General features: G+C 35.4%; 1 protein-coding gene across 28 annotated transcripts in view; it reads right to left on the bottom strand.

Moving 5' to 3' along the window:
- Positions 1–20166, bottom strand: part of Ptprd (protein tyrosine phosphatase receptor type D) — a 2195185-nt gene that overhangs the window by 1210312 nt on the left and 964707 nt on the right. The window lies entirely within an intron of this gene.

The raw sequence follows: 20166 nt of genomic DNA on the forward strand, positions 1-20166 counted from the left end.
TTAAGACCCTACATGATAACAGTGGAGAGCATGCCTAGACTGTCCTTTCCCAGCAATCAGATTAATGATTACCTTAATTGCTATCTTAGAACCTTCACCCAGCAGATGGAGGCAGATACCAAGATTCACAGCTAAGCACTGTACCGAGCTTCTAGAGACCAACCCAAAAGAGGAAGGAGCAATAATATAAGCAAGGGGATCATGACCATAATGCAGATACCCACAGAAACCAGTGACCTGAGCTAGTGAGAGCTCACTGACTCTGGAATGATAGTGTTTGAACCTGCATACAACCAAACTAGCCCCCTTAACGTCTGCGACAGTTTTGTGGCTTGGGCAGTCTGTGAGGCCACTGAAGTGGAAATAGGATTTATCCCTAGTGCTTGAACTGGCATATTGGAACCCATTCTTTTTAGAGGGATACCTTGATTAGCCTAGATATAGTGGGCAGGGCCTCCCTTCTGCCTCAAAGTGATGTGTCAGACTTCGTTGACTCCATTGGGAAGGCTGAACCTCTCTGAGGAGTGAATTGGAGTGAGGAAAATGGGGGGAATGGTAGAAGGGGAGCAAATAGTAACTGGCATAGGTATTTTAAAAAGAGAAGATTGTTTTAAAAATTATTAAATAAAAAATTAGTGCAAAACTATGAAAAACAGGAAATATAAAATGCTAGAAATGTGTAAAAGTGCATATAAAAACATTTTATTTATGCACACACATATGAATATAACTCATACGTAGATAATTTGCATATAATGGGATGTTATTAAGGTGTAAAGAAAAATGGAGTCATGATGCCAATTCAGGTAACGCATGGAAAGATAAAAACATCATACTTTAATTTCTAATAGTATTATGTGATGTTTAAATAAATCTGTTATAAAGAGTAAACAACAATAAATTTATTTATTTATTTTATTTATTTATTTTTATTTATTTATTAAAGATTTCTGCCTCCTCCCTGCCATCGTGTCCCATTTCCCTCCCCCTCCCCCGATCAAGTCTCCCTCCCTCGTCAGCCCAAAGAGCAATCAGGGTACCCTGCCCTGTGGGAAGTCCAAGGACCACCCACCTCCATCCAGTTCTAGTAAGGTGAGCATCTAAACAGCCTAGGCTCCCACAAAGCCAGTACGTGCAGTAGTATCAAAAACCCATTGCCATTGTTCATGAGTTCTCAGTAGTCCTCATTATTATCCACTATGTTCAGCGAGTCCGGTTTTATCCCAGGCTTTTTCAGACCCAGGCCAGGTGGCCTTGGTGAGTTCCCGATAGAACATCCCCATTGTCTCAGTGTTTGGGTGCACCTCTCGCGGTCACTGTTAAACATGAGATACACAGTTTCAGCTTTGTCCAACTATAAGCAGTGTTATCATCTGCTCAGCTCTGACAATGGGGAAATTATTTTAAGTTGACAGGTAATTTGTGAGGCAAACCTCCGTGAATTTAGAAGTTTTCACACACTGCTCCTCATGAGATTGTAAGCACATTTATTATCATAATCACATATCATGTCTTATCCTATTACAAAAATTAATGTAAAGTATTATCTAACTTTCTTCATATGCGTATCATAAGTTTTGATGGGTGATAAGGAAAGATACATAGATATACATAGACTTTCAGTGGCTGGGGATGATTCTAGACTTGGTAAGCACTCCAGAACCATAGGTACCCTACAGGACAGTTTCTCAAACAAGAATGTCACCTAGCATGTGCATTTTTCTCAGTGTGTCCCTTTAAATAGAAGAATGCATGGTTAGTAGATAATAAGTATCCATGACAGAGAGTGTGAACAGAGGAGAGGAAAAGGCCAGGACACTTGGGAAAGTTAATGGAGAAAATGGATCTGCTAGTCTTATTGAGTCAGGTAAGAAATGTATTTCAAGTAAATCACTTTTTGTTAATGCTCTCTCTGCCCCGTCTTCATCCTTATAACACAACAAAAATAATAAGCTTCTAATGTCCAACATTATCTTTGAACACATTCAATAATCTAATGATATTTGGAAATCAGCATTACAAGAAGAAACCAATAATAGCAAAATAGTTTCCAGAGGGCTTGAAGTATACAGAGGAAAAATGTAGTTCACAAAGTTGAGATTTCTTTAAAGAATATGTTTGGAGTCTCAAGTTTAAAAAAAGTCTAAAGATTGATATCAGGTGATCCCAGTGGCAGTTTATTAATAATCTGTCATGAGAAACTGACACATCAGGAGCTGAATTCCGCTCAGCTTTACAATGAAATTTCTTCTTTTTTTTGCTATCAGAATTAAATACATTTCATGGAAAGGCTTTAGTAAGCTTTAATATACTTTAAACCCCTTTTTGTCACCACATTTACTGCCGTTCCTAATACCTCATTATCAACAAGTCAAATCAACAAAAGTCTAACCTTGATTCTCTCAGATATTCATGGTATACCAGACAGAAGCAAGATAACACACATATTTTTGTAATAGTTGATATGTTAGCTTCAGATGAATGAAAAGACCTTACCAACTAAATTACATGTCCCTGAAATGGTATTTACGGAGGAAATACTAGACAGAGTACGGAAATCATATAGAGTGAGTATTAAAGTTAAGCCATGGGGATTCACAGGTGGATGATTTACTTAATCAGAATTATGTTTAAGCTAGTCAGACAGGAACAATCTGCCCAAAGGTGTGAAAAAAGAATTATCCATATATCTCCATACCAAATGGTTTGTATTACAGACTCTTTTGCACAGAAACACCATTGACCCAGTCTTTTAGAGATATCAGTTAAATATTCTGATCAGAAAATGATTTAAGTTCCCTCTGTATATCGCATATTATTATATCATCTAGCAACTAAAATATTTTGCATGACCTGTATTAATTTCAGGCTTCCAAAAGCATATTAGCTGTACATGACTTTAGGAGCAGCAACGAAAAGGGTATATTTAGCAATAGGAAACAGAATTTTAAGTGCTGATTGTTGTACTGGATATAGTTCAGAGACTTGGGTTTTGACCTAGGTTTCCTGAAGCAATTAGTGTCACATGAAATATGTCTTTATGAACAAACCCAGAGTACTAGTATCTGTACATCAAACAGACAAAAGTATGTTTATTACCTAAGCTCAGATCCATAATATCAGATTCAATTTTTCTTATATTTTTATGTCTCTCCAGAAAGGTAAAATTTTTCTCAATGACTGATTTGTTAGTAAAATATTAAAATAAATTTTCACTTTATGATCAAATTCCATGTACTCCTTTCAATACTATGAAGGCTTCCATGTCACACCTCTCTTACACTCTTCAGATCCTGTGTCTGAAGCATGCATTTAGTAAAAACTTCGAGCAATGGCAATAGCCAATATTGCTTTGGGAATCTCTTGGCCCACTGCTACTTTCAACCATAAGCTCAAAAGGATGTTTCCCTTATCTGACATGGTATTGTGGCTTTTTAAAAGAGAGTCTGTGTCTGTGGCTCTTGGGTAACTTCATGTGCTACTGCTACATTATGTACATAGATATGTATGTGTGCTTTTTTGTATTTGTGTGTGTGAGTACACACATGTATGTATTACTATGAATCTAAAAAGTTTTGCTTCCCTATGGTTTTCTCAAACATTCTTAGTATTATCTGCCTCTTCTTCTTCTCTTATCCTTTTATTGCCCCTCACTTTATTCTGCTCTTTTCGGCTTTTCCCTTTTCTCCAATTATAGAAACTCTTTACTATTCACATAGTATTGGATAGTTATATGCATGTTGTTAAGGGAAAATGTAAAACTCTAAGTAATCCTACCTAGCCATAAAGCCTGTAAACCATAATAATGACCATTATGGCAAGACATTTACAAAGGTGCAGTAGCAGCCCTTAAATCTTTTGTGTAACTAACATTGACTGGTTAGACTGATTATACCTGTTCATTGACTGGTAAATTATTCCTTATAATAAATATCTAGATAACTGCTCATGGCAGGAGAGGCTGTGGTCCCTGGAGGATAATTCACTACTGTCATTTGCTTAAATCAGATTATAAAGTTTCTAACTCTGTCCTATATACTTACTTTTATACCAACAGTTATTCTCAACCCTATAGAGATATTTTTTGGCTTTTGTTGTTTTGTTTGTTTTTCAGCAAATGGAGATTATTATAGATATCACCAGTTAGGGAACATCAGGAAAGAGTTAGGGAAAACATTAAAAAAAATGATGAGGAAACTTGCTACAACAAGATGTCTTATAAATATGACAGGGAGGCTGATCCATGAAATCTCAAGATTATGGTTGGCTAAACAAGAACAGAACAATGGCAATACTAGTTGACACATCAGCATTAACAAAAAAAAATCTCAAATGACCCCAACAGCAGATGTAGAGATATATGTAGTCAGTATCTGCTAAGAGAAGGGATATTCAGTTTTCTCCATGGGCAAGTTCCCTGATAGGTTATCCAGACCCAAATAGTCAGTTCTATACACATGTATATACACACACACTATGCCAAGTTCATTTATTGTTGTTAATATATACATGCATATGCAACAATAATAATTAAGAAAGAGCTTATGAATTCAAGAGGTATTTGGGAGGATACAAGAGGTTGTGGAGAAGTGGGGGAAAGAGGTGGAAACAGTATATATATAGTATTCATGTAGGAAATTCTCAAAATGAACATTTAAATGATTGTAATAATCCTACACATGATACTTTTACTTAAAATATTCTTTTAATATAAAACATTAGTTATCATGTGATAAGATTATATTAGCTTCTGTCTGCTAATAGCTCATGACAATTGGGTTGGTAGGGTGAAGAGAAGGTAAACACATATAAGAGAAATATTATTGTCTAAACTTGAGTGCTCTCCCTCTCTATTTCTCTCATGAAAGTGAAATTTTATTCAAAAAAATAAAGTTTGTTTTGTTTTTTCTATAATCATTGGAATGTCATGTGTTTTAATGTCAAGAAACAATGATCAAGAGAAGAAAGAAAAACTCTTCTTTGAGGAATATTTAGGGCCTGCTAATAAAATTGCCCTAAGCAAAAATTAACCAATGACATGCTACCTTAAGAGTTAGTTGATTTTTTTGGGTGGGGGATGGCATTTTCATTATACATGTAACATATATACATGCTGGTAATTGTGCATGTACAAAATCTTTTATAATCTTACTACACCGAGTGACATGTGGGACAATCATTTCACTGTACTCTGCTAAAATACACATTTGACCAGACAAAGGTCTTCTGCATCTTGTATATTACATAAGATACTGAGTATCAAAACTCAGGTCTTAATGGACCTACTTTAGTAGTTCTGTCTAGTGAGGCATTCCTTAAAAAAAAAAAAGTCTGAATTGAGACATTAAAAAACAGTGTTACTCATTAAACCTGTAATGGAAGAATAACACCTAATTAGATGGTGCCTTGAAAAGACTAAGCAACTCTTCAAAAATAGAGGTCATTAAACTACAAATATATTGTACATATTCTGCTCTACACTATGTGCAGAATTCTGAATCATAGAACACATTCTTCAATTCACATCAGAACTCAAATTCAAAACTAAAGAACTTATTTTACTTTGATTTTGCTTTCTAAATATCATGAAATTATTTTTTACACATATCAAATTTATATAGTACTTCAAAAGCCCATCATCTAGAGATTATCTAACAGTCCATGAATATTTTATGCATCCCACTAAAATACAGCTAACATATGGTTGTGGTACATCCCAGGCAGATGTCATTTAAAGCACACAAGGGGAGGTACTGACAAAATACTCTTGGCAAAATTAAACTGATACCCTTCCAATTCTTTTGTTTTTTTTTTTAAATACAAAAACACTCAATTGAGATGGCTCAACTGTATGTTTTCTGGTTCTGTGATTCCTTCAAATTAACAAAGCATTCACTGGAAATATCACAAAGAGATCTGACTTTTGACATTTTCTTTACCATCTTAATATTGGGTACAACCAGTCATACTTCCTATCATCCATGTCATCCCAAAGGTCAACAGCTCACCTCTAGATTGTATGGAACTATTTCTTAATCTTCAGTAACCCACAGACTAGTTGTACTAACTGTATATTTGCTTAAATTATTTTCGATGTATGAGTTTACATAATGTATGAGCAACATAAATGACCTTATTTTAAATTGTTGGGTATCTTTAAATTGTTTCCAAGTTGGAGATCATAAGTTGGTATTGTTGGCTATAGTAGAAATGTATATATTGGAGATCAAACCTCTGTATGATGTGGGGTTGGTGAAAACCTTTTCCCATGCCTTTTGCTTTACAGAAGTTTTTCAGTTTCAGGAGGTCCCATTTATTAATTGTTTCTCTCAATGTCCATGTTACTGGGGTTATATTTAGGAAGTGGCCCAAGATAAAAAACACTGATGACAACTTATGCTGGAGAGGTTGTGGGGTAAGGAAAACACTCCTGCATTGCTGGTGGGAGTGCAAGCTGGTACAGGCCCTTTGGATTTCAACATGGTGATTTCTCAGAAAATTAGGAAACTGCCTTCCTAAAGATACAGCAATACCACTTTGGGGTACATATCCAAAGGATGCTCAATCGTGCCACAAGGATATGTGCTCAACTATGTTCATAGCAGCATTGTTTGTCATTACCAGAACCTGGAAAAAAAAACTAAATGCCCATTGACCAAAGAATGGATAAGGAAAATGTGTCACATTTACACAATGGAGTACTACATAGCAGGTAAAAAAAATAATGACTTCTTGAAATTTGCAGGCAAATGGATGGAGCTAGAAAACATCATATTGAGTAAAATAACCCAGATCCAGAAAGATAATTATTATATGTACTCACTCATAAGTAGTTTTTAAACATAAAGCAAAGAAAACCAGCCTACAAATCACCATCTTAGGGAACCTAGACAACAATGAGGACCCTAAGAAAGACATACATAGATCTAATCTACATGGGAGGTAGAAAAAGACAATATCTCCTGAGTAAATTTGGAACATGGGGACCATGAGAGAGTGTTGAAGAAGAAAGGGAGGAGAGAAAAATGTACAGCTCGACAAAATCAATAAAAAAGAAAAAATATAATTCTATATTTTGAGAAAGCTTTGTGGAGCACTGAAAATTATGAAGATGACAAACAAATCTACAATTATTAGTATTTCCCTTTTACATGAATATATGTTTGTATGTACCTAGGATTGATATGGCTGATTGAGGTTCATTTAATCTATGATTAGGCTTCTGCTTTCAGGGATATAATTAAGGCAAGCAAGCAAACAAAGGGTTAGTTTTTTTCCACAAGTATTACTTAAAATTATTATACTTGTTTTGTTCTTATTCCCATCTCCTGATATAATTTTGGCATATTGAAACTATGAGCATTGGCACTAACGAGCTAGTATTTACAGCAAATGTTTAAATTCTTTGAGCCTTAGAACTTCATAGTATGAATAGTAAGTAATAACTGTAATAGAGACATCTGTGAAGAACATTATGGTGTTATGATTGAGAGAGGTCTCTTTGGTGGTTTGAATGAGAAATATCCCCCATACACTAGAGCCTTTGGACAGTTTATACCCAGTTGGTACTGTTCTCAGACATTTAGGAGGTACCACCTTGCTGGAGTAAGTACATCACTGGAGGTGGGCCTTGAGATTCCACAGCATGGTCCCATTTTCTATTGGATATTTTTATCTTTAGTGCTTGCGGTTGATATGCGAGTGCCCAGCTTCCAGCTTCTGCCACTATGCTTGTTGCTTGCTGCAAGCTTTGGAACCATTATGAAGTAAGAGCTTTCTGTAAGAAGTAAGTCACTGTGGGTTGATAGCCAGTACTCACTCCCTCTTTCCATTCTATCTGTTTCCTATTTACAAATGAAATGTAGTCACTCTGTTTCCTAACTGCCAGGCCAGTCTTATGTTCCTTCTTCCATGCTCTTTTCCACAATGATGCACTGTATCCCCTCTAGACCTATAAGCCAACATGAATTTTTTCTTCTCTTCGTTGCTTTTTGAAGGACTATTCCATCAAGGGAACATAAAAGTAACTAATACAAACACAGAGTGTTCTCTTTTGACAAATGAATATTTCAACTGCTCATTTCATGCATTGTGTTCTATTGCATTACATATTCCTACATAAGATATTCTCCCTTTTATGTTCAGGAAAAACATTCCTTGTTCTTCATTCTTTAAATAGTAGTTTCCTTAAAATTCTTTGATAATATGACTTATATTGAAATACCGGTTCACACTCAACGATTTGACTGAGAAGCTCAAAGCAGCTGAGAATCTGTGTTTATGTAGCTTGCTCTGAGAGACACAGTGTGCCTGCCACAGAACAACTATACTTCTCAGCATTTGTATGAACAGTGCTTTGGAAAGCCCTGCATAGTTGTGTTATAGCACATTTTCTTCAAGAAAATCTTATTCATAATTGGGAAATTGTCTTCTAAATTAGAGCAAGGGAAGGATGAAGTGATATACAGAATTAAATTCATTTAAAAGTTACTTGAACAAAAAAAAAGATAGGGATTGTGTCTAGAAAATTACAATGGGAATCAATGACAGTGACATTTGACCTATATTTCTGATTCTTTGTATTCCTTGCCATTCCATGTTAAAGAAATAACTTAATCTGTTTTATTTTCTTTTTATATTAAATACTAATAAAAAACAAAAAATATTTTGCATGGTCCAAATGAATACAGAAGTCTACAGACATTTTTTAAGAGTTTTCTGAAAGTATCATCATTTAAATTGAGAAGCAGCAAAGTAAAATACTTTTCATGTTTGTTTGAACTTACAAAAATTCTATCCAATATCTCTCTTCATCTGTTGTAAAATAAACGTAAAATTGCTGCATATAGCAAAATTAACATAAACTATTTTCAAACTACACGTTCTACTAGGTGTATAAATGAGCATATGCATATATGTGCACGTGCACACACACACACACATACACAAACAACACATTGCATCTAGTTCCAAAAGGATGTGTTTTTAGTAATGTTCTTAGGACTTCATCTAGGTCTTTGGTACATGATTATTTTCTCTAGAAAATTCACAGAGTTTTGAATGGATGAGTAAAAAGCTGTTTGCAAAGCAGATTTTAGTTCCAGTTTTTGTTTTAGTTAAATTCACTGAAGCTACATCAAAGGCATTGTATTATCTTTATTTTTCTACTTTTCTATTGCTAGAAAACAGGTTACTTTCAATTTTTATTTTGATGAGCATATTTCAAAGCAGTCTTTAAAAATAAAAAGATGTAATTATTATTTCTTTCCAAGGTAGTTTTACCAAGTAGCAGTTATTATGTTAAGCAGCTCATTCTTGAATTAAAGTGGAAGGTCAGGAAGGCCCATCAAAGGAGCTCCTGTGTCCTCATTATTGTTCTACTGTTGCATCTAGCAAACGTACTGTCCACTACTAAGGATGTGCTGTGTGTTAGAAAGATTGTCTGTCAGCGTCAATTAACTAATCCTATAGTGCTCTAAAGGGAACAGATCACAGCTCTCCTTCCACATCATACTTCTCTTTTATTCTTAGATGACTTTTGTTTCATGTGTAATTGTTCTGTTAAATTAGTTTATATTTAGTTGCTTTATTAAAAAAAGAAGTCTTTGGTATATCACTGAGATGTTATCATATTTGTTTTCTGGTATAATTGTACAGTTGCTAGTCCAAATTAAATTACTATGCTGTCATGTCTGTCAGAAAAGTGAAAAATAAGAATTTCTACTAGTCTTCAAATGACTCATGTTTTCTAGATCATTTCCATTATTTCTTTATCTGATATAAAAACATGTGTCTATATTTTTTGATAATTATTTTTTTCTATGAAGGATTCCAATAATTAGTCTTAAATATTTCTATCATCAAAACATTAGAATTATTTGTAAATAATTTTTATATTACACTTACTGTCATGAAGTCATATACAGTCATGTAATCTCTATAAATGTGCAGAAACATTTATTGAGGGAAAAACGCCAATATGGCAAATAAGTTGTGTATATTTCAGGCTCTCTATTAGGAACCCAACATCTTCTAAAGAGAGACAAAATGCCTTGCTGAGAAGCAAATGGCCAGGCTTTAATTTAAATAGAAGCATTCTGGCTTCAGACATATATATTTTCTCTCTTTTCCCTCTTCTTTGATTTTTTTTTTCTTTTTAGCTTCCATTTTTCTATTTTTGAGGCAAAATCTCATGCAGCCAAGGCTGGCTTTGAACTCACAACATAGCTGGAGATGACCTGATCTTGTCCTCTAGACTTCAGTTCCAAGGTTTTGGGATAACCTAGGGAGTGATAATCTGTTTCCACTTTATTTCCCAGACACTGCACTCTTTTATCCTATAGTTTGGATGTTCCAGTAACACTCCCTCCTCTAATGGAAGCTGGTCATGACACACAGCAGTGCACAGCACTTTCCCGCAACTAGAATATCCTAGGTTCTCTAGATTGTGGAAATCCCTCCAGAAACAACTTGAAAATTTTTCAAGTAGCTAGAAAATGTTTTGAGAAAAAGAGAGCAAAGAAAATCTCCATCTATTACCATCCAAGTTTTCTCAAACTTTTAAAGGAGGATTGCGTGTAGACATGATAGCCCTCTTTGATGAAAATGTGTTGCTGTATTCCTGCACGGTCTCATGGCAAGTGTGTTCTCAAGGCTACCAATGATGTCTTCTCAGCAGGAGCAGACTCCATTTCTGTTAACAGTGCATCTGTAATCACTGGTAAGTGGGTGAAGCAACATAAAACTTTGAAACTATAAAAAAAATTCATCATTGCCTATAAACGTGCATAGATATAAACCTTGGGCCAGTGGGTTTTACTCTGATATATCTTACCTCTAATATCTGCACTGCCAATCAAACTTTGTGTTCTTTTGAATACTTGAATGAATTCACACCATTGTCTTCACAAAAACTATAGCTCTCTTAGTCAGCCTTTTTCTTTCTGTTCTTCCAGGCTCTTCTCAAAGGCTCTGTCCTTTTGGTTAAACCTCTCCCTGGTTATGTAGCCTTGAGAAAATTTCCTTTTTCCATAGCAACAGTATCTTCCTTAGTTAACTTGCCTTTTAGTGTTCCAAAACTGACTTAGACATTTGTGTTCCATTCCACAGCCTAGTGCACAGCACACTAAACAGAACAAAACAAAACGAAAAACACAGCATGCATGCAGAGGACCTATACAGACCAATGTAGACTCTGTGATTGCTGTTTTAGTCTCTGTGAGCTTCTATGACTATCAACTGTGCATTCACTCTTAACCAAAATTATCTCCAAAGAGCAAAGGAAGTACTGGACAAGCTAGCTATCAAGTTATGTGTGTCTTTTGCAAAGGCTAAGTAATATTTGGTTTCCCATTGGAGATCATTTTCCTTTCTTGTATTGTGGAGATTGTATTCATTCCTTTATTAGGAGAAAATAAAATCATACCAACCGCATCAGATTTTATCTTGCATGCAGATTTAACCTTTATCTGACTCAGTGATTTGATTTAAATATTTCCTAGTCACATTTTTTCCTCACTTGTAGTCTTTGAACCCATCTGATTGACAGCTTTGCATTATACAGTGGGAATCAGGCTTGAAATCTACATTAGGAATCTGATTCTGCAACTTAATGATACTCCTTTGAACCAGTTTGGAATAACAGGTAAAAGTTGCAATGAATTCGTGTCCCAGATTTGTCTATATTAAAGACAAGATGTTTGCATTTCTTAATAATATATATCAAAATAAACCAATAGAGAATGTGATTATAAAATATAACAGTCGATTTCAAAGGGCATACTTTATCTTATTTATTTGATTTTGAGATTTATTGTTCAATTTTATAATAGAGAAAAGTTGCAGTAAACAATCTACATTTCTATTTCCATTACTTTTGCTGTAACTGGAACATATTACTTTTATCCTGGGCAAAGATGATATTCTTGAATGGTATTCTAAATGATAGCAAGCTTTTGTACGTCAACTTCCCATGACTAGATGGCACATGTGTTGTGCTCAGCCACAGTTAAGATGTATTAGAGATGTTCACCAATGGCAATATTTATCTTACTCTATTCTGGGATAATAAAATGTCTTTTATTTAGAAAGAGGATGGCTTGAATTGCAAGAGAAAAAAAGCTAAAGATCACATTTTTGGGTTAATTGTATCAGAAATTGTGTGGACCATGATACTGCAGAAGGAGGTAAACAACGGGCTCATTCTGTGCTCCTGCATAAATTAAAGAAGACAGAAAGACAGGCAGTCGCAGCTGTGAAGGCAGCCATGTGTTCATCTGCAGCTCCCCTTCCAAGAGTTACAGAGAAAAAAAGGACAGAAGTTTTGTTCAGGAAAAAAATACGCTACTGTATGAAATTCTTGTGGAAAGTTAAGCATGCACATGCAGTATGCTTTCATTTCCTCTTTACTAGTGACCCTCAAATTGAAAGATGCCATTGCTAGGGAAAGCCCTCATTCCTTCACCCTTGATCCTTTATCTGTCAGCAGGAAGAATTCAAAGAAATGTTTCAGATTCTTTGTGTACTCAAATGAGTCTTCCAATTGTATCTCTAATAGGGATCACCCTTGGCTACCTCTCCTACAGAAGCTGCCCAGGTTTCACTACAGATTTGCTTTAAAATCCTCAGGATTAAAGATATCCATGCTATTAAAATGGTATTTAGCGATTAACTTTTGCATAGAATGACAGTGTCCAATAATTGCCATGGACTTTGTGACTTAAACTCTCCTATGGGCATAGACGCCAAAGCAGAAAGTGAGCAAGCACAGAGTATTCTTTCAGGTCATCTGCAGTTAGTCTTAATGTGTATATTCATTCTCAAACCCTTTTCTCTGTCTTTAATCTATTGTTCATCTAAAGTAAGAATTGTAAATCACCCTATGACCAGAAAGAGATAAAAGGAATTGTTAAAATCTTAAACAGACTTTTGATTGCTGTATTCACCTTGTTTGGCAGCTCATGCTTAACAGTAAAGCTATGGATGGTTCACAGGCTGGACTGCCACGTGCTGGCCTCAGAACCTATATTAATTTATCTTTCTTCTTTAACTTCCCATACTGGAGAAATTACTGTCTTTTTGGTTCTTGGACCAAGAAGACTGTCTATTTGGCACAGTAATTACACTCTAGACAGGCATCTGACAACTGCCACCTTCCTGAGACCTTCCTGCTTGTGAGTTGCTTTCCAGAACAACATTTTCCATGCAGTAGCTTAAGATATAAATAAAATAAGGTGATTATACACACTATTGTAAAAGAACCCATGGTTCCTTGTGGCATTTAGAATCCAATCTGATAAATTTAGCATGGCATACAAGATTCATGTTTCTTATCTTCTTGAGTTTCTGACTAGATTTCCAGTAACAAAACCCAAATAAGAATAGAGAAACTATACAAATTGTTAAAATCTTTACATAATTGCCAGGCTTCGTGAAAAGAAACAATGAAACAATATAAAGAAATAGTTAATGTTTCGTGAATGTTTGTTCATAGTCTTCTGTGAAGCATGGGAAACATGCAATTCTGGCCTGTTGTAGAATTGACCAGTCCCTTCCTTTGTCTCACACTATCAGAACACACTCTGTCCCCTGGTGACAGAGCGGTCACCTTTCCATAGATCTCTATTTTGGGAAAAGGTATTAATTTTTTTATATGCTGTGTCTCAAGTTCATTCAGTTCAGATAGTCCGTGTGTCAAGGGACCAGATGTTGGGTAGTCTGGCTTGAAGCTGCCTATCACAGGCTTGCCACATCCCCGGCATGTCTTTTTACACAATGTTGCTCTGCTTCTTTAATTGTCCTTTCTTCTGATCCTGGACATCGTGATAGATCCCTCTTCATTCCCTTATATAGTGAACTCTATCTCTCTAGTGTAAAGTATCAGTTTTAATATCTTCTCTTCAGGGAAATTTTCCTGAAGCTGATAATTTTTCTATTCATACTTTTTTTTTTATTTTTATCAAAACTGAGATCCACTTTGTGTACATGTGTCAGGGGTGGGCTCCCTATCATGGTATGGTTCTCAAGCTGGGTCATTGGTTGGCTACTCCCATAATTTATGAGCCATCATTACCCCAACACATTTTGTAGGCAGGGGAAATTGTAGGTAAATGGTTATGTGGCTTGGTTGAGGTACCAGTCTCTCCACTGGAAGACTCACTTGTTTAGGGGATATGGCTGGTTCAGGCTCTGTATCTCCATTGCTCAGAATCTTAGCTAGAGTTACCCTCATGGATTCCTGGGAGTTTCCATTGCACTACTTATTAAATATTCTGATGTTATGAAGGTTTGATTTTTTTCACCCTCATTATAACAACAAATTATGTATTTTTATTACGTTGTACATCTATTGTGAACTTTGAATTATTTTTAAGTTATGACACAGATTATTTTGAGGATTCAGTCACAATAAAGACATTTTTAAAATGTAAATATATGATAATAAAACTGTTGTTGAATATCAATGTAAAATGTGTTAAATTTGTTTATGCTGTGGAATATTTGTGTAGTGATGCAAAGATGTATTGTATTCCTTTGTGTTGCACTTGCTTAACTCTGTGAAGCTGTGTTGCTTTGTCTGTCTAAAGCACCTCATTGATCTAATAAAGAGATGAACAGCCAATCACTAATCAAGTGAAAGGATAGGCAGGGTTGGCAGGCAGAAAGAATAAATAGGAAGAGAAGAAATCTGGTAAGAGAAGATCAGGGAGAAAAAAAAGGAGAGGAAAAGTATTGCTCCAGGGAACAGACACCAGCTACACCACAAGCCACAGAGTAAGAAGTAAAGAAAGTTAGTTAGAAAGGTGGAAGCCCAGATGCAAAAGATATATGGGATAAATAAAATTAAGAAAAGCTAGCTAAACGTAAGCCAGGCTAAGGCTGGGCATAAGACTCCATGTGCTTATATGGGTGCTGGGTGGCAGGCCCCCTCTGAATAAAAGAAAAAAATAAAAAACAACATAAAACTAATACAATTTCTAGTAAAATAACAATTCCACCATGTTTCATTATATCATTCAATAAGTTTAGTTAATATAGATTTTATCTTAGCAAAGCTATTATATCAGAAAAATATCCCACAATTGAAAAAACATGAATAATATTGCAATTTAATTTATGGAATTTTTTTATATAATTGACTCAGTATTTTAACAGTGAAATAATATATTTTGATAGCACCCGTCCTATCAGTCACAAAGCTAATGTGTATTAAACTACTTTGCTTATCATGGGATTTAATATTCATATCTAATGAGTATAAATTACTTGCTCTGCATAATCTTTTTGATATAGGATTCCACCGTATATCCTTGGCTGGACTGGAATTCAATATGCAAACCATGCTGGCCTTGAACTGGTAGCCATCAGGCCACCTCTGCCTCCCAAAGGTTAGGATTAGTGGCATGTGCCACCATGTCTGGCATTAACATAAAATTTATTTTTTAATATAAAATGAATATATAAATCAAGAGACATGTAAATTTATTAGTTGTACCCATGAAGATTAGTAATTATATTCTGCTAAATTAATGTACATAATTCTGCAATGTCCATTTTAAATTTTACACACTTAAATGATTCATTCCTACTGGCTAGCTTTTATACTGTCAGAAAGTTCTACTTCTACTGAGTGAGAAAAGTATTAAACAGTCTTATCCATCTGTGAACCCTGTGAACTACACTAATGACTGTACTGGCAAGATATGTAAACTAATGCATAGCGGCATGAATGCTATGATGTTAAATCCATTTTCTGGATGGATTTAAAACCTGATTCACAAGACAGATATCATGTCTGGTACTGCTAACTAGAGTCAAATTCATGACTTAGTAAGCCATAGGCCCTAGGGTAGAAGCTAATATTATTTTTGTGATAAATGGACCTAGTATTGAACTGTCTTATACCTTATACTTTACACCTCAATTTGTGCTCATATTTATTTATTTATTTAGATTTTTTGAGACAGGGTTTCTCCGTAGTTTTTTGTTCCTGTCCTGGAACTAGCTCTTGTAATCCAGGCTGGCCTCGAACTCACAGAGATCTGCCTGCCTCTGCCTCCCGAGTGCTGGGATTAAAGGCGTGTGCCACCACCGCCCGGCTGTGCTCATCTTTATACTCACATATTAGAACATCTCTCATCTTTCATCAGGTAAGTTTATTTTTGCAATAGATGATAAATCACTCGTCATTTGCAATGAATTAGTATCTATGAAATACTCAACTCTATATGAGATATCTATACCATTAATTTCTTCCAAAAGTTCAGGGATCAACACAGAATGAGGATCAGAAGAAGAGATAGTTAGTGGACATGTGCAAAGCATACTATTTTATTGAAATGATAGGACAGTGCACATGTGAGCTCATAGCGGCTTTGTCTGCATGCACAAGATCAACTCAATCAAAATCCCAGGGCTGACAAGTGGGAAGCTAATCAATTGCCACTCTTATGGTCAGGAAGAGTCCATTTTCTTCAGAGATGTGTCACCAAGAGACTACCTGTGCTTTGTAAATAGTTTCACACCCTTGTACATACAGTCAGCACTAGGAGTGCTCAATGGGACTTAAAGAGAGAGAGAAAGAGAACATACATGCTTTAGGTAGTGTATATATAATATATAAGAGATAATTGGAAGGGAAGGAGTTGGGTGTTTTTTGACAAAAGACATTATATATATTATGAATTATCAATTAAAAATCTATAATGTGAAAATAAAAAATAAAACTAAATAATGTTTAAATAAAGTATTAATAAATCATAAAATATGGAACATGATAAATGCAGTTTATCCTTTTTAATTTTGTATTGATTTTATTGAGCTATACATTTTCTCTGCTCCCAATTTACTCAGGAGATCTTGTATTAAAAATCTTTTTGTATATTTGTCTGTTCGTATGGTATGTGTATGATGTGTGTGGTGTGTATGGGTCTGCATGTACCATTTGGGAGAATATATTACCCCAAGGATATCTAAAAAACTTATCACAATTCCTCCATTATTTTAAAAGTCTCATTGGGACTGAGGTGTGCATCTTTGTTTCTCTATAACTCTTTTCAAATACCTTGTGTGAAGTTTTTCTTTAAAAAATGTAATGAAGATCTTTTCCAGAAAGACAATTATCATATGTACTCACTCATAAGTGGTTTTTAAACATAAAGCAAAGAAAACCAGCCTATAAATCACAATTCCAGAGAACCTAGACAACAATGATACCCTAAAAGAGACATATATGGGTCTAATCTACATGGGAAGTATAAAAAGAAAAGGTCTCCTGAGTCAATTAGGATCGTAGAGAACATGGGAGAGAGTAGAAGTTGAGGGGAGAGGCAGGGAGGGGAGCAGAGAAAAATGTATAGCTCAACAAAATCAATAAAAGCAAAAAAAATGTAATGAAAAGTGCAAGATAGTTGTCTAAAAGTAAAGGAGCTTTTTATAATTTGAGAAAATTTCAAGGTGTGTTTTAACAATGAAACACACTCAGACATGTGGCCTTGCTGACTTTATTTTCATAGCACAAACATACACTTGCATTTGTTATGTGATTAATTATTAGTACTTAAAGGTCTACATTTACCAAGTATTACTGAATCGAATCAGCCAATGAAACTCATAAATGAGTAAGGTCTTATAATTTTTCTTAGAAAGCACTTGTTTTCTTATTTTACTTCCATGTCACATACTTTACTTTTTACTCCCTGAAGCTCAAACATTAAGCCTTCCTAGAAAAACCCAGCTTGATAAATCTTGACAGGTGATAAAATAAGTTTTACTTTAAATAACTCACTGCCTCTATTCATTGGTATCAAATAGACTTCACTACAAACTTCCTAATATAGAAAATTGTCACTCATGTGCAAAGAACTTTCTTCTGTTATCTAAATCTTTCCTCTTCTTCACCATGTTCCTAAATTCACTGGAGCCATACATAAAATTGCATCAAATGCCTTTCTTTTTATAATCCACACAACATTAACTTCTATGTAGAAAATTTTGCTTATTTTCCTGAAAATTATAGTAAGATATCTAGTAACTTATCCCAATTTTTTTCTTGTCCTAAAATCTACATACTAGCAAACAAGGAAAGAAAAATCATGTTCTGTATTTTTTCTTTCATTAAAAAGGGACTACACTTTCTAGGGCAAATGATGCAGAAATTTTTACATAAGTTTAAGCTAACTATTTAGGAAGACTTATACACGTAGCATTTAATCTTCCAAGAACAACATGGTGGGATGGTACAAATCTATTAGGTCTTTAAATATGTAACAAGTGGATTTTGAATCACCTTTTCAGTCAGCAGCAGTGTCATTTTTATAACATGTTCATGTTGAGACATACCTAGCTACCTTGCGAACCGTTCAAACTTGACTATAATCAGTTTAATGAACATCATAAGTCTTTTGCTCAAATGGTCAAGTAAGATTGTAATGGAGTACAGAATTTTAAATCGACAAATTTCTCTGATCTTCACATACTGAAAATTTGATTATTAGTACTATTAATAAAAAGACTGTGTCTAAAAAGTATGAAATCAAGTTCTACTTGGATGGACAGCTGTCGTAAGCTATACATCAGGGTGACATCTACTGGGGTCCAGTTTTGATGAAATTCGCACTTTCGAAGATAGGAGTGTGAGAATTGGAATTATTAAGCAAAAGGAAAAGAGATGTGAGGAAAAAGAGGCAGAGACACAGAACAGCATCAGAAGGAAAATTCAGTGAATTTTGAACCACCCCATTTATTTTCTACAAGCTTATATCCAGTCCTTATAACCTGTTGTTAGTCCCCTTTGAAGGAACAGGAAAAGCAAGGTGGAACAGATCCACCTAATATCTCAAAATATTCATTAACCACACCCTAGGACAGGCTGTCTTCTTTATAGTCACACCTGTTGTCAACAACGATGAAAGAGCAAAATATGATCAAACTCTGTGACCTTCAGTCAAGCTAGACCAGGCTCACACCTGTGGGCCTCATAGCCAGCTCTTCTTACCTTCAATCTTATCCAACTTCTACCCTCCCACCCCAGGTATCTATCAATACATTACATTTTGTCTGGGGCTAGATTTCAAAGCACACATTATGAAAATGTCACTTTTACACACCAAATTTTGCTGTTGTTTTAAGTCCATTAATATTAAAATGGCATCAAGTCTTTAGTTGATGCAGATCTTTCACATTAAAGTTTAACCTTGAGATTCCATAAGCAGTCGTTTTAGAGGAAATGCTTTTGGAGACATCTGAGCTCCTTTTTAACATGGTGGCAGTTAGGTCTTTTCAGGGTGCCCCAAATCAAAGCAGAAAAAGGCAACAAGCCAAGCCTTTCCTTTAGAATTGTTAAGCAAGCAATGCCACTTTTGTTTTTATTTATTTATTTATTTATTTATTTATTTATTTTATTATTTATTTATTTATTAAGGATTTCTGCCTCCTCCCCGCAACCGCCTCCCATTTCCCTCCCCCTCCCCCGATCAAGTCACCCTCCCTAATCTGCTCAAAGAGCAATCAGAGTTCCATAACCTGTGGGAAGCCCAAGGACCGCCCACCTCTATCCAGGTCTCCTACGGTGAGCATCCAAACTGCCTAGGCTCCCCCAAAGCCAGTATGTGCAGTAGGATCAAAAACCCTCTGCGATTGTTCTTGAGTTCTCAGTATTCCTCATTGTCCTCTATGTTCAGCCAGTCCGGATTTATCCCATGATTTTTCAGACCCAGGCCAGCTGGCCTTGGTGAGTTCCCGATAGAACATCCCCATTGTCTCAGTGTGTGGGTGCACCCCTCGCGGTCCTGAGTTCCTTGCTCGTGCTACTCAGCAGTAAAAAACAAGGACTTCTTGAATTTTGCATACAAATGGATGGAAATAGAAAACACTATCCTGAGTGAGGTAAGCCAGACCCAAAAAGAGGAACATGGGATGTACTCACTCATATTTGGTTTCTAGCCATAAATAAAGGACATTGGGCTTATAATGCATGTTCCTAGAGAAGCTAAGTAAGAAGGTGAACCCAAAGACAAACACATAGGCATCCTCATGAATATTAACCTTCATCAGACGATGAAAGGAGACAGAGACAGAGGAGCACGGGACAGAAATCTCAAGGTCCAAATCAGGAGGAGAAGCAATGCCACTTTTGAAACTAAGACTTTTTCTTTTACTCTGCCTCTT

The sequence above is a fragment of the Microtus pennsylvanicus genome, chromosome 13 (genome assembly GCF_037038515.1).
Source record: "Microtus pennsylvanicus isolate mMicPen1 chromosome 13, mMicPen1.hap1, whole genome shotgun sequence".
Classification (NCBI taxonomy): Eukaryota; Metazoa; Chordata; class Mammalia; order Rodentia; family Cricetidae; genus Microtus; species Microtus pennsylvanicus.